The following is a 13,288-nucleotide window of genomic DNA, read 5'->3' on the forward strand; positions in this document are numbered from 1 at the left end:
TTTCACTAGGGTAAGCCTCCTTGGCTTCAGTGCCTCCTGGGACAGACCTTGGAGTGTTCAGCACCCCTGTTTCTTGCCATGGGCTCCTGCCAGTCAGTCCACCTGGGTAAGACACCTGGGGAAGACTTACATACCCCGAAAAAGGGCCATGCACCCCCAACTTCCAGTCAGCAATGAACCCCAGCCACTACTGTAAAACAGAAGGTTTATTAGTTGTCTGGAAAACAGTGTAGGGAAGTTCTTTGTTAGCACAAAAGCCAGAACGTTACAGTAAAGCCCATCTTGGGTAGACCCAGTGCCCTCTGGCTCCCCCCTAGAGCTCCCAAAACCAGGAGATGGATCCACTTCCAACAGCCCACCCTCAGTCATGTCCTTTGTTCCCAGGCAAAATTTGTCACCTGGCCTCCACCTCTCTCTCTCTCTTTGTTCTCCAACTCATTGTACCTGGCTGGCTTCTTGCAGAGGTTACCCCTTCCTCCCCGGCCATCAGTTGCTAAGTTACAGAATATGCGGCCATTGTCTGGGGTCCTGGCAGCTAGCCACACTCAGACCCAATCCTCGAGAGGTCTCTGCAAAGATCAAACACTGTTATCCCACTGCCTGGTTAATCGTGCAACACATGCATGAGGCATGCACACAATATTCATACAAATCATTAAGAAGATCCCCCCTCCCCTCCCCGCACTTCATCACAATCTCTAATTAATATTAGGACTTATTTTTCTGTTTATTTAAAAGTACCATCCGGACACATGAGAGACTTTATAATCAGTCTAGATGTGAGGTTTCATGGAGGTATTCTGGTTTTCAGGATAAGGCACTGCACGAAGAGTAGGAAAGTTAATGAAAATTGAGTTCCTATTCCTCTTGGGGATGCAAGGTTGCTATAGCCATGTCAGTCCCAGGATATTAGAAAGAAAAGGTGTGTGAGGTAATAGCTTTTAATGAACGAACTCCTTGTCTCTATCACCAACAGAAGTTGGTCAAATAAAATATATTACCCCCACCTTATTTCTCTTGGGCTCTTTTTAGAAAATTCCAGTCACTGTATTAAGTGGAATATTTTGTCTGGACCTCTAAGCAGAGGCAGGTGGATTTCAGAACCAGGTTATTTCAGTTGGGACCAGATAGGAAACAATATTTCATCTATGCAACCTGAGGGAATGATGGAGATCATCCAGCCTCAGGTTTTCCTCCCTGGACCACATCTGGAGGGGATTTATGAAGGTGTTCAGTGGTGGCCTAACACTCTTTCAATGGTAAAGCATTCATTGGCCTTGATGGGAGCCAAGTTGGGCACATTTGAAATGCCATCTTTAGGCATGTGTCAAGGTTCCTTCCCCACTCTGAACTCTCGGGTACAGATGTGGGGACCTGCATGAAAAGCCCGCTCAGCTTATTTTTACCAGCTTAGCTTAAAACTTCCCCAAAGTACAAACTATTTTACCTTTTTCCCTTGGACTTTATTGCTGCCACCACCAAGCGTCTAACAAATATATAACAGGGAAAGAGCCCACTTGGAAACGTCGTTCCCCCCAAAATCCTCCCCAAACCCTACACCCCCTTTCCTGGGGAAGGCTTGATAAAAATCCTCACCAATTTGCATAGGTGAACACAGACCCAAACCCTTGGATCTTAAGAACAATGAAAAGCATTCAGTTTCTGAAAAGAAGGATTTTAATAGAAGTAAAAAGTAAAAAAGAATCACCTCTGTAAAATCAGGATGGTAAATACCTTACAGGGTAATCAGATTCAAAACATAGAGAATCCCTCTAGGCAAAACCTTAAGTTACAAAAAGACACAAAACCAGGAATATACATTCCATTCAGCACAACCTATTTTATCAGCCATTTAAACAAAACAGAACCTAACGCATATCTAACTAGATTGCTTATTAAGTTCTAAGACTCCATTCCTTTTCTGTTCCCAGCAAAAGCATCACACAGAGAGAACCTTTGTTTCTCCCCCCCCCCCAGCTTTGAAAGTATCTTGTCTCCTCATTGGTCATTTTGGTCAGGTGCCAGTGAGGTTATCCTAGCTTCTTAACCCTTTACAGGTGAAAGGGTTTTTCCTCTGGCCAGGAGGGATTTAAAGGTGTTTACCCTTCTGTGGGCTTTGATGTGAGTGAGTCACGCACTGCAGCACTGTGGCAGTTATGGGAACAGAGCAACTCAATGATACCCAGTCAAATTTACTCACCAGGATAGGAGATAACCAGTAGTGCAAAGGGAAATGTGGAGTTGCAGGACTCTGTCTCTCTGTCTGGCTGTCTGTTGTCATATATACTGCCCTGTCTATCCATGTAGGCTGAGATTTCAGTGCTACTGAAGGTATTAGATTGGCCTATTCTCACTAATTTAAATAAGAATTGGGTGTCTAAATGACCATGGTGGATTGACAATCTTCTCCTTAATGTGTCTATGAAGTCTATGCTTTGAGCAGGGGGTTGGACTAGATGACCTCTTCAGGTCTCTTCCAACCCTAATATTCTATGATTCTATCAGCTATTATTCATCTGTCTAACCATGTCATTCATTTTTCACTTCTGTCCACTAACTTTTCTAATAAACTCTAGCTAGCGTCAGTATATTGGTCAAGGTATGTGTCTGTAATGTGTCCAGTCACTCTGTTTTCTAGGCACTGATTCCCTTCTCACTTACCTTGGTATAAATTAGGAATAACTCCATATGAGTCAATGAGTCTGAAACTTCTCTTGTTCACCTCAGAGTAAAGCAGGAGTAAATTCTTTGAAATAACTGGGGGTCCTTTTCCTCTCCCTCTGTAAATCAGGGGTAACCTGTAGTGGAGTTAGAGCTGACTAAACATTTTTCATATTTTTTTCCACCAAGAAATGGGGTTTCATCAAAAATAAACTTTTTCAAATGAAAATGTCATTTCTGAATTTGTTTTTTTAAGTTTTTGTACAGGATATTCCTACATGAAACAATATTTGTTCAATTTCATTATGAACTGAACATTTTCATTTTGTTTCAATTTTGTACATTTTGGATTTTTTAATACCTACCTTTTTTTCTTTTTTAACTACTAGATCTATTTTAGGTTTTGTTTTGTTTGTTTGTTACTTTTTCCTTTTATTTTTCTTCCCTTTTTCCACTTTGTAACTTATCAAAACTTCTGAAACTTTGGAAAAGTTTGGAAAAGCAATAAGAACCATGAGACTAGATAACACCACCACTCTGTAACTTTTGCAAAGCTGAGGAAATTTTGAAGTCAGTGTAGTTACAGCATTGTGAAACTAAGTGAGCAGAGAGACAAGGTGGGTGGGGTAATATCTTTTATAGGACCAACTTCTGTAGGTGAAAGAGACAAGCTTTTGTCTCTTTCACCAACAGAAGTTGGTCCAACAAAAGATATTACCTCACCCACCTTTTCTTTCTCATATCCTGGGACCAATATGGCTACAGCAACACTGCAAATGTTTGAGGAGAATCAGATCTTACTTATTTGATTTTTAGCTTATCACAGAAGCCTTCAGTGGTCCCTATTCTTGAGCTCATTGAGAAAACACACAGAAAAAATGTGTTTGTTCTTTGGGTGTTTGCTTCCATTGGGATGCAGGTGTAATTTTCAGACCAGTTCTCAAGGGACACTGAAGGTAAATAAAGAGCCACATAAATACCTGTACCAGCATGCTTCATGTAGGCGGAACTAAACTCTGCTCTTCATATCTTCTCTGCTATCCAGCTACTCCAAGTTCTATTAGGGCTGCGTACACAGAAGTGGTTTGAACTTTGCTCTGATAATATACAAGGTTAAGGCAAGGTTTCCTTCTATTGCAAAAGTGTATTTCTGAAGTGTTCCCCATTTTGTTTCTGAAATGTAAATCTGGATTAAACCTATACTGAAGTTATGTACGGATGTATTTATCCATACATAACTTTAAATAGGCTGGGATTCTCTAAAGGACCTCGGGAATTAAAGGCCTGCAAGCTGAGGAAAGCCTACGGAAGTTAGATGCCTAACTCACTTATATGTAGTGTTGTTGTAGCCATGTCGGTCACAAGGTATTAGAGAGACAAGGTGGGCGAGGTAATATTTTTATTAGACCAACTTCTATTGGGGAGAGAGACAAGCTTTTGAGTTTACACAGAGCTCTTCTGCAGGTCTGGAAAAGGTACTCTGAGCATTACAGCTAAATGCAAAGTGGAACAGATTGTTGGACATAAGTAATTAACATGTATTTCAAGGGACCCTTCAAGATGAAGTGGCCTGTTAACACCCCTCCAGTCATAGGGGGAGAAGGAAGTGGAAGCAGGAAAGGCCACCTGGGCAGGGTGGGGGGAGAGGGGGGCGCGCGTTGTTAGTTGGTTATAGATTGTTGTAAATCCAGTATCTGTATTCCGCCAATGATTTTCACTGTGTAGCATAGTTATGAATTTAAGCTCCCGCTCATCTTTTGAAAAGACTGAATAGAGACACTAAATTTATGGCTTATTACATCAATCTATAACCCAGTAACCCCCCTTCCAGCTACTTTTTCCCTCCTCCTTACTTCCCCTCAATGACTAGAGGGGTGTTAACAGGCCACTTCACCTTGAATGGTCCCTTGAAATACATGTTAACTACTTATGCTAAACAATCTGTTTCACTTTGCATTTAGCTGTGACATTCAGAGTATCTTTCTCAGACCTGAAGAAGGGCTCCCTGTAAATTCAAAAGCTTGTCTCTCTTACCAACAGGCGCTAGTCCAGTAAAAGATATTACCTCACCTACCTTGTCTCTCTAACTCATTCCTATTCCTGTGAAAGTCACATATGTTCCTCTCTATACATGCACTTAGTTAAGATATTTTTAGGATTATAGTCCCTATATATTTAGGCTTGGAATGATTAGATTTTTATTGTTCAGTATTGGAAAATAAAGATTCCACCACACACACACATAAAATAACAAAAAATATTTCCATCGGAAGTAATTGAAATTTACAGATAAGCAAAGTAAAAAAAAAAAGCTACTTGAGAGCTTATGAGTGTGATTTAAGGATATTTACTTTGTATATTTTGACATGTGATGTTGACCACTTGTGTTTCAATGGTTATAAAACTTTCACTTTTTGAATCTCAGCATCTTCTGCCATTAAATAATTATTGCCTGACCCTTATTGTCTGATCCAACTCACAATTTCCTGGAATTGTGAACAGCTTAATTAATAAATATAAAACAAAGAAATGCTTAAAATCCACAATTTTGTGTAACTGTGAACATTTAAATTGATAAAATTTAAATTGATAAACATTGGAAAAATACTTAAAAATAAACATTGACATTATTTCTCAAAGTGATAAAAAATAAAAGTTGAAGTCAGAGACACTGGATTTATGGCTCATTACAACAATCTGTAAACCACTAATGTTGAATGGCCCCTTACCGTCTGTGCTAACTACCTATGCAGAACAATCTGTTCCACCTTGAATGTTGCTGTGATACTGGGAATATCTTTCCCAGACCTGAAGAAGAGCTCTGTGTGGCACAAAAGCTTGTCTGTCTCTCACCAACAGAAGTTGGTCCAATAAAAGACATTACCTCCTCCACCTTATCTATGTAATGGAGAAAGAGAGGGAAAGTGTCAGGCTTTGTCTGGGATCTTTAAAGGAGCCCAAGGGAATTATTTTTATATTATCCATTTTTTCTAATAGCAGCAGAAATTAGTAGTTAACGACCAGATTCTCCTTTCAGCCACCAGTGTAAACCAGGAGTTGCTCCATGGGTGTCACTGTATCTGATTGGCCTCTCATTCACTCCAATGTAAATCAGAAGTAAGTCTATTGCAATCAGTGGTGGCCAAGATGAGCAGTAGCTGACTGTGCATAGTAGAAGTCGTAACTGTGTTTAAAATGAGTTGCATTGCCGTTGGTCCCCATTCTGAAATCTACTTGTTGCACTTTTGCAACTGGGTTTGTGTTGTGGAGACCTGCCCCCCAGCAATGAGAAGGAAGCACACCAATCTATTTCACGCACACCACTGGTTGCAAATCATAGACAAGTAGAGGGATGGAACAGTACTGGAGATAAGAAAGGCAGTGGTTGTTTTTTTTTTTTTTAAAAAAGAACATGGAGCTCTCTCTCTCTCTCTTTCTCTCTCTCTCCCTAAGAGAAAACAATGACTGGGCAGATTGATGTATGAGGGATTAGTTTGCTAACAAATGAACCAATCTCCCCATGACTCTTTGTATATAAGACCCCATGGACCTCTGTGCACAAGCCCAAAGTATTTTGTCTCTATCAGTCTAGTTTTTGTTTCTCTAATTCTAGGGACTCCATACTTAGGTTGAATTTAGCATGTGATCAAATGATGGTATGTGTATAAGATTTTTCTTTCGCCTGATTGACCGGTGGAAAATGTTTCCAGATGTCCAGGAAGAGATTATTTGTGATTGCTGAGGGACACTTGGTATTGCAAATGTCTTCAGTGATTGATGAGATAATGACCCATTAAGACATGAGGTTAGACTTGGTTAAAGATATCTTTAGCTTATTGTTTAGATACTAATGCATGGGATGGTGCATCCATCCAGTTTCCCATATGCAAGTATTCTAATAATGAATCCTCTCCTTTAAACATTCACAGATTCAAGTTTTAGATACAGCTCACCTGAAATAAATGTCTCACCTTACTGCATTTTGACACCTCATTGGAATGTAAGTGCAGTCATTATGGGTGTTTGGGATTTTCAAAGGAGTCTAAAGGAGGAGGTATCCATTATCATGGCAATCATCCTACCTAGCCAAATGACTCACATTGCTTAGGTGGGAGAGCAGAATGGCTCCAGGCATAGAAGTCTGGCCCCGTGACTTTGCTGACCTGGCACCTAAGGAGCGGGTAACATATCGGAAATGAGGGACCTCAGCAAAAAAATGAGAAAAAAATGGCCTAACATTTTAGAAACTTTTGTTTAATCCCTAGTGCATGGAAACTGAGATGTTCCTTTCCTGTCACACACACACACATTGAATCCACCAAGGTGACCAGGGGTGATGGCACTGTGGATGGAAACTGAGATGTTCCTCTCTTGTCTCACACACACACACATTGAACCCACAAAGGTGACCGAGGTGATGGCACACTATCTGGAGTCAGGTAGTGAAGTTTCTAGATCTGGCTCAATCCTATGAATCTTTGAATCTCTGAGACAGGACTCAGGGGGGCACCAGGCAGGGTCAGATCATGCACCCCTTTGCACATCAATGCAAAATTTGAGAGCGCAGCATGCTGGGTTCTCTGTACATCCTTGCAACATGACCAACATTTCCCTCCCTTTCCATTTCTTTGTTTTTTGTTCTTTTGTCTTTTTTTCACCCCTTATTTTTGAAAGAAAAAAAAATCAATTATATATAACTCCTTGAGAAGCCTTTCTAACTCCTTTAGGCTCCTCTGAGATAGACAGATAGATAGATAGATAGATAATCAAAGGAGCCCAAAGGACTTGTATATATAAAGTTTGTATATGTAAAGAGAGCCCCGCATGGGAGTTAGGCAGCTGAACATCTGTCTTCCCCTGGTTTGTGAATCGCTCTAGGGCTTCAGTGGGAGATAAGGGGGAGGGATAGCTCAGTGGTTTGAGCATTGGCCTGCTAAACCCAGGGTTGTGAGTTCAATCCTTGAGGGGGCCATTTAGGGATCTAGGGCAAAAATTGGGGATTGGTCCTGCTTTGAGCAGGGGGTTGGACTAGATGACCTCCTGAGGTCCCTTCCAACCCTGATGGTCTATGATTCTAAGTGCCCGGATACCTAGAATGAGGCAGCAGTGTGCATGGCCAGAGGTAGATACATCAGCACCCAGGGAATTTGTACTGCAAAAGCTCAGGTGCTGAGTGCATTTAGGCACCTACTGGGTGCAGTGGGAGTTTTGTGAATTGCACTGTAGCCTAAAACTAGGATTTTGGCACCCAAACCCAGATTTAGGCACCTAAATATGCACTTTAGGTGCACTTTAGGTGCTTAATTCATTTGTGAATCTAGGCCTTGGGTGCTTGACTTTCAATGAAACTTTGGCTCCTATGGGACAGATTTGCAAAGGCCTTTAAGTATGTAAAGAAGCAGATAGATGCTTAGTGGTGTTTTCAAAAGCACCTTGTTGCCTAACTCCCATTGAAATCCCACTGTGTTAGGTGCTGTACAAACACAGAACAAAAAGATGGTCTCTGGCATGAAGAATCTACAATATGAGTCCCTCTTGTCTATTCAAATTCTAAAAGTCTTTGGTACAGCGACTGTTCTCATACAAATGTCTGTACAGAGTCCTGCACAATGGGGCCCTGCTCTTGGATTGGGCTGCTTGTTGCTACTATCAAGCAAATAATGAACAGCCATGGATCTAGACTGATCGGAATCTGGCTAATCATGATTAAATTAATCACAGGTGGAGAAGGAAGGTACTGCATGTAAGGAATGGATGAAGGAAATTAAACCAATGTCAGCCACTTCATCCTACTAGGATTCCCCACTTCTGCTGAGCTGTATCTGCTCCTCTTCTCCATCTTCTTCCTGGCCTATTTGCTAACGTTGATGGAAAACATCATCATCATCCTTGTGACAGTCATTGTGCCCAAGATGCTGGCAGATTTCATGACCCAGGATAAACGCATTTCCTTCCAAGAGTGCACGGCACAGCTGTATTTCTTTGTGACTTTTGTGTGCACTGAGTACATCCTCTTGGCTGCCATGGCCTATGACCGTTAGTTAGCCATATGCAATCCTTTGCAGTACCCATCCATCATGAGCAATAGGTTCTGCACCCAGCTGGCTGCAAGCTGCTGGCTTTGTGGCTTGATCACCGCTGCCATCAAGCTCAGCTTCGTTGCCCAGCTCAGGTTCTGCAGCATTGACACCATCAACCACTACTTCTACGACATCTCTCCCCTATTGAACATCTCCTGCACTGACTCATCCCTGGCCGAGCTGGTGGACTTCATCTTGGCCCTGATGGTCATCATGGTGCCTCTGTGCATTGTGGTCACCTCGTACATCTGCATCCTGTTCACTGTGCTCAAGATCCCCTTGTTGTAGGGCAGGCAAAAGGCCTTCTCTACCTGCGGCTCCCACCTGGCAGTGGTGGTCTAGTTCTACTCCACCACCCTCTTCACCTATGCCCAACCCAAGGCCATGTACGCTTACAACTCCAACAAGCTGGTGTCAGTGCTCTACACTGTGGTGGTGCCGCTCCTGAACCCCCTCATCTACTGCCTTAGGAACAAAGAGGTCAGGGATGCCCTAAGGAAGGCAAAGCTTGGCACAAGGAGCACTGGGGAACGTAGTTAAAGACTGCTGGAGAAGAGGGTTACTGATGAGTCTCGGATGGATGGCATGCTACACTAGGAACAAGTAAACCTGTGTTCTTATCCTATATCTAGGTGAAATTGGGCAAGCCACGCTGCTGGGGAAGGATGGGCTTGTGGGTAAGACAGTGGGCTGTTGCTAAGCAGATTTCTGTTCAATTCTTCTCTCTGCCTCACACCTTGAATTCAGGGAGATTTGGGTCCCGAGCTCTAGCAGGCCTTTTCAAAAATCCCAACCTAGGTTCCCAGCTCCCTCTGAATATCAATGAGTAGCTAGCTTCTTTTGTCATCTTTCAAAATCTCAGCCTAAGTTTACTCAAAAGTTTACCAAAAGTTTTTGGCCATGCTGGGGCAGCGTTTGGGACCACAAGGCCATTTTTCTCCCCTGAAATTTGTGTTGGAAGTATATTGATTCTGGTACTGCTGAGCATGGAGAGCAAACCAACCATTAATACACAGCCATGTCTCTCTTGTCCACATATATATGTATACCCCAACCCATTGTCTCTGGGCTTTACTACCTTTACACACATCCCACCTGTTCTGTCTCTCTACTCCTCCCTCTGCTGACTTCTCCACCATTCTATCCCTATTCCGGGATCCCCCATTCAAAAATTTCCTATCCTATTGGAGTACACCTCAATTCTTGTCCTCCTTCTAACCCCCCAGTGCTGTCTCTGTTCACCAGTCCTTTGCTCTTCTCATTATCATTTGCCTCCCCCCACAATCTTCTGAAGTACAGGGGTGTTGTGACTTCTCAGCACTCAGGCTGGTCAAAAATTTTCCACAAAAGTGTGTTGTGATAGAAAATTGGTGTTTTGACTAAACAATTTTTTTCACAATGCCTACATTCTGTGGAAAAAATAAATTTTTCATTAAAAAAACCACAAATGCTTGAAAAAAACAACTTATTGAAAATATTTTTGGTAGTCATAGAATATCAGGGTGGGAAGGGACCTCAGGAGGTCATCTAGTGCAACCCTTTGCACAAAGCAGGGCCAATCCCTAATTTTTGCCCCAGAGCCCTAAATGCCCCCCCAAAGATTGAGCTCACAACCCTGGGTTTAGGAGACCAATGCTCAAATCATTGAGCTATCTCTCCCCCTCACAGGAGTTTAGTTCAGTTTCTTCACATCCCCATTGTCCTCTTTAGGTTGCTCTCATCAACCAAACTACATCTCCCATAATGCACCACAAGTGGGGACTCACATGATGCAACTACTTCCTATGTCCATGACAGGAAACTATGTTAGGTGTAGTCCAATCAGGAGCTTGTACTTAGAGGTGTTTAATGCATGAGGCAATTGAACTGCAACTGCAATGTGGCACTATGGTTGCATTTGAAAACTGAAATTGATTTTCAATATTTTCCCCAAAAGACAAACTTTTCTGTGGAAAACTTAGATGAAATTAATTTTTATCATTGAAAAATTCCCATATTCTGATGAGTTCTACTCAGTAACAAAAAAGTCTGAAAAAGCAGGCCCATGGTGTCTGCAGTCATCCTCTCGTAACCCAAGGAACCAACAATTTATGAACAGGTTGATCTAACCCCCTCTGTTCTTCAAATTCACATCTATAGAATGGCAAAGATCCTACAGTTAGCTATGGCATCAAAGAAAGGACCAGCCGTAAGATGCAGGATGGCTGGATACAGTTGGGACAGTGGGTTCTTCCATTGTTGAAACTGTCTTTGAAGCATGACTTATTTGTGCATTAATTATTAGAAAATAAATTGAATTACTTTTATTTTGAGTCCATGCTAAGAGGATGCTCAGGTAATGACAGAAGCTGGTCTTAAGGGCGAGCAGAAATGTAATGAACAAGTGCAACACACCCAGTATATTTTTTTCTGAGAGAAGAAAGATGGTCTTGATTTACTGGAACAGATCTCAGGATAGGGGGGGTCAATTCTCAGAGACAGGGATTTTTAAAATTGCCCAAGGAAATTAGGGACCCAGGGAGGTATTTTTCGAATGCCAGTGGGACTTGTGCTCCTAAGTCACTTAGGCATTTAAAAAAAAATAATTCCATCCCAATTTCCATTGGTTCTCAATGGTATTTGGGTACCTAATTCTCTTTTTTGCATTTAAAATCTCCACCGAAGTCCTTTGTAGATCCCAACTAAATGTCTCTATGCCTCAGTTCTCTATCTGTCAAACAGGAATAATAACAATTCCTTCACCTACCCTGTTTATTAGAAATGCAAACTCTTTGAGGCATGGATAACCTATCACTGTGTGGCTGTGCAGTGCTGAGAGCAATGGGGCTCTAATCTCACATTGAGTCTATTGGAGCTATGGTACTGGAATAATAAATCTTTCTTTGTCAACTTAATAAAAATGCCTTTGGTCATGACCTCTAACAGCAATTACAGTTATCAATATGGAACAAATAATCAAAATCAGTGCTAAAACACTTCTCATAAAATGCTTGCAGGATCCTAGGGGCTGGGCCACAGAGAAAATAACAGCCTACTACTCTGCCACCAGATAGATTTCCTCCTTTAGTTCAAGTGTCAAATGGCTGTGCTTTATGCCTGATGATCCACAGTTCCAACTTTACTGAAGATGGTGAGGGAGGAGTTATTACATTGAGCTCCTGCACCAGACTTAGACTAGAGAAAAATATCTGGTCAAGAATTTTCCATTTAAATTGTTTGCCAATGGAAAATTGGATTTTCAACTAAACAACATTTTCTCAAACAGTTCTGATAGTTGTAGTTTGGGTGCCCTATGCTGTTATTTTCCACTATGGGCTGGGGTCTCTGGCCAGAATACATCTCCTATGGTGCACGCTCACTCCATACAACAAGGAAAAAAGCTGGTGCATCATTGGAGATGTAGTCCAGCCAGAGATTGCAGCTCCAAGAGAAACAGGGGTGCATAAGGCATTGAAACTACCATGATGCTCCACGGCCCCATTTTGAATATTTTGCTTTTTTGATATTTCACAAAAAAATCATTTTTGTCAAAATTTCCCAGGGAGGCGGGGACAACACCCAACAGGGTACTGCACAGTAGAACGTCTGCAGTCCGCCTTGTCCTATTCCTGTTGCAATGAATGGAAGCTGTAACAATGGGAGTGGGTTGGAGCCCTAGTCAATCAACAAAGTTACGGGACTTTTCATCCACCAAAACTACTCAAGCCAGAGCCTCTCCTTGGGAGAAGCCAAACTTACAAGATAAACCTGTTGGATCATGTATGTGAGCTGGAGCTAAAGAAAGGAAGGATGATCCAGTGGTTAGTGTCTGTGCTGGGGCTGGTTCAAGGCCCTCTTCTGCTACAGGCTTCCTGTGTCACTTAGGGTCAGATTTGTAAAGGTATTAAGGTATTTGAGGGGGAGGGATAGCTCAGTGGTTTGAGCATTGGCCTGCTAAATTCAGGGTTGTGAGTTCAATTCTTGAGGGGGCCATTTGGGGATCTGGGCCAAAAATGGGGGATTGTTTCTCCTTTGAGCAGGGGGTTGGACTAGATGATCTCCTGAGGTCCCTTCCCACCTTGATATTCTATGTGTCTAAAGATGCTGACAAGAACCTAGTGAGATTTTCAGAAGCACATACTTACCTAACTCCTGGTGACTTTAAGTTGATTTTAGTGTGCATTAGGCACCTCTCTGCATCAGTAGGCATCTTAATCCCTTTTTAAATCTGGCCTAAGTGACAGAGGAAGTCTATGACAGAGTAGGGACCCAAACCTAGGTGTCCAAAGTCCAAGTCGAGAGACCTAACCATGGACACATCCTGCCACTCAAACAGTTGTTTACAAAACATTCTGAAATTTAGCAGTCAGTGAGCAAATTCTCCAGTGGGATCTATTCTTTCTATTGCACCAGCCAGGGATTTCTCCCTCTCCCTGCCCCGAATTTCCCCAACACACACCCCCGCTCCCAGTTTTGTGAACTAGTTATGTGCAGTGTTGCCTGTTTAGTGACTGTTTGGAAATTTGAATTGAAATTGAAACATGAATACACACTTTAAAAGCATATAC

General features: G+C 42.1%; 2 pseudogenes across 2 annotated transcripts in view; one reads left to right on the plus strand and one right to left on the minus strand.

Annotated features, from left to right (window-relative positions):
* The window catches only part of LOC311529440 (olfactory receptor 6F1-like), a 206,598-nt pseudogene that overhangs the window by 25,050 nt on the left and 168,260 nt on the right, over nt 1-13,288 (minus strand). The gene's annotated exons all lie outside the window — the stretch shown is intronic.
* Nucleotides 8,412-9,281, plus strand: LOC311529404 (olfactory receptor 6Y1-like; annotated as a pseudogene). Its single transcript has one exon. The product of its transcript is annotated as an olfactory receptor 6Y1-like (transcript).

The sequence above is a fragment of the Lepidochelys olivacea genome (assembly GCF_965140295.1).
Source record: "Lepidochelys olivacea isolate rLepOli2 genome assembly, chromosome: 13".
Taxonomy (NCBI): Eukaryota; Metazoa; Chordata; order Testudines; family Cheloniidae; genus Lepidochelys; species Lepidochelys olivacea.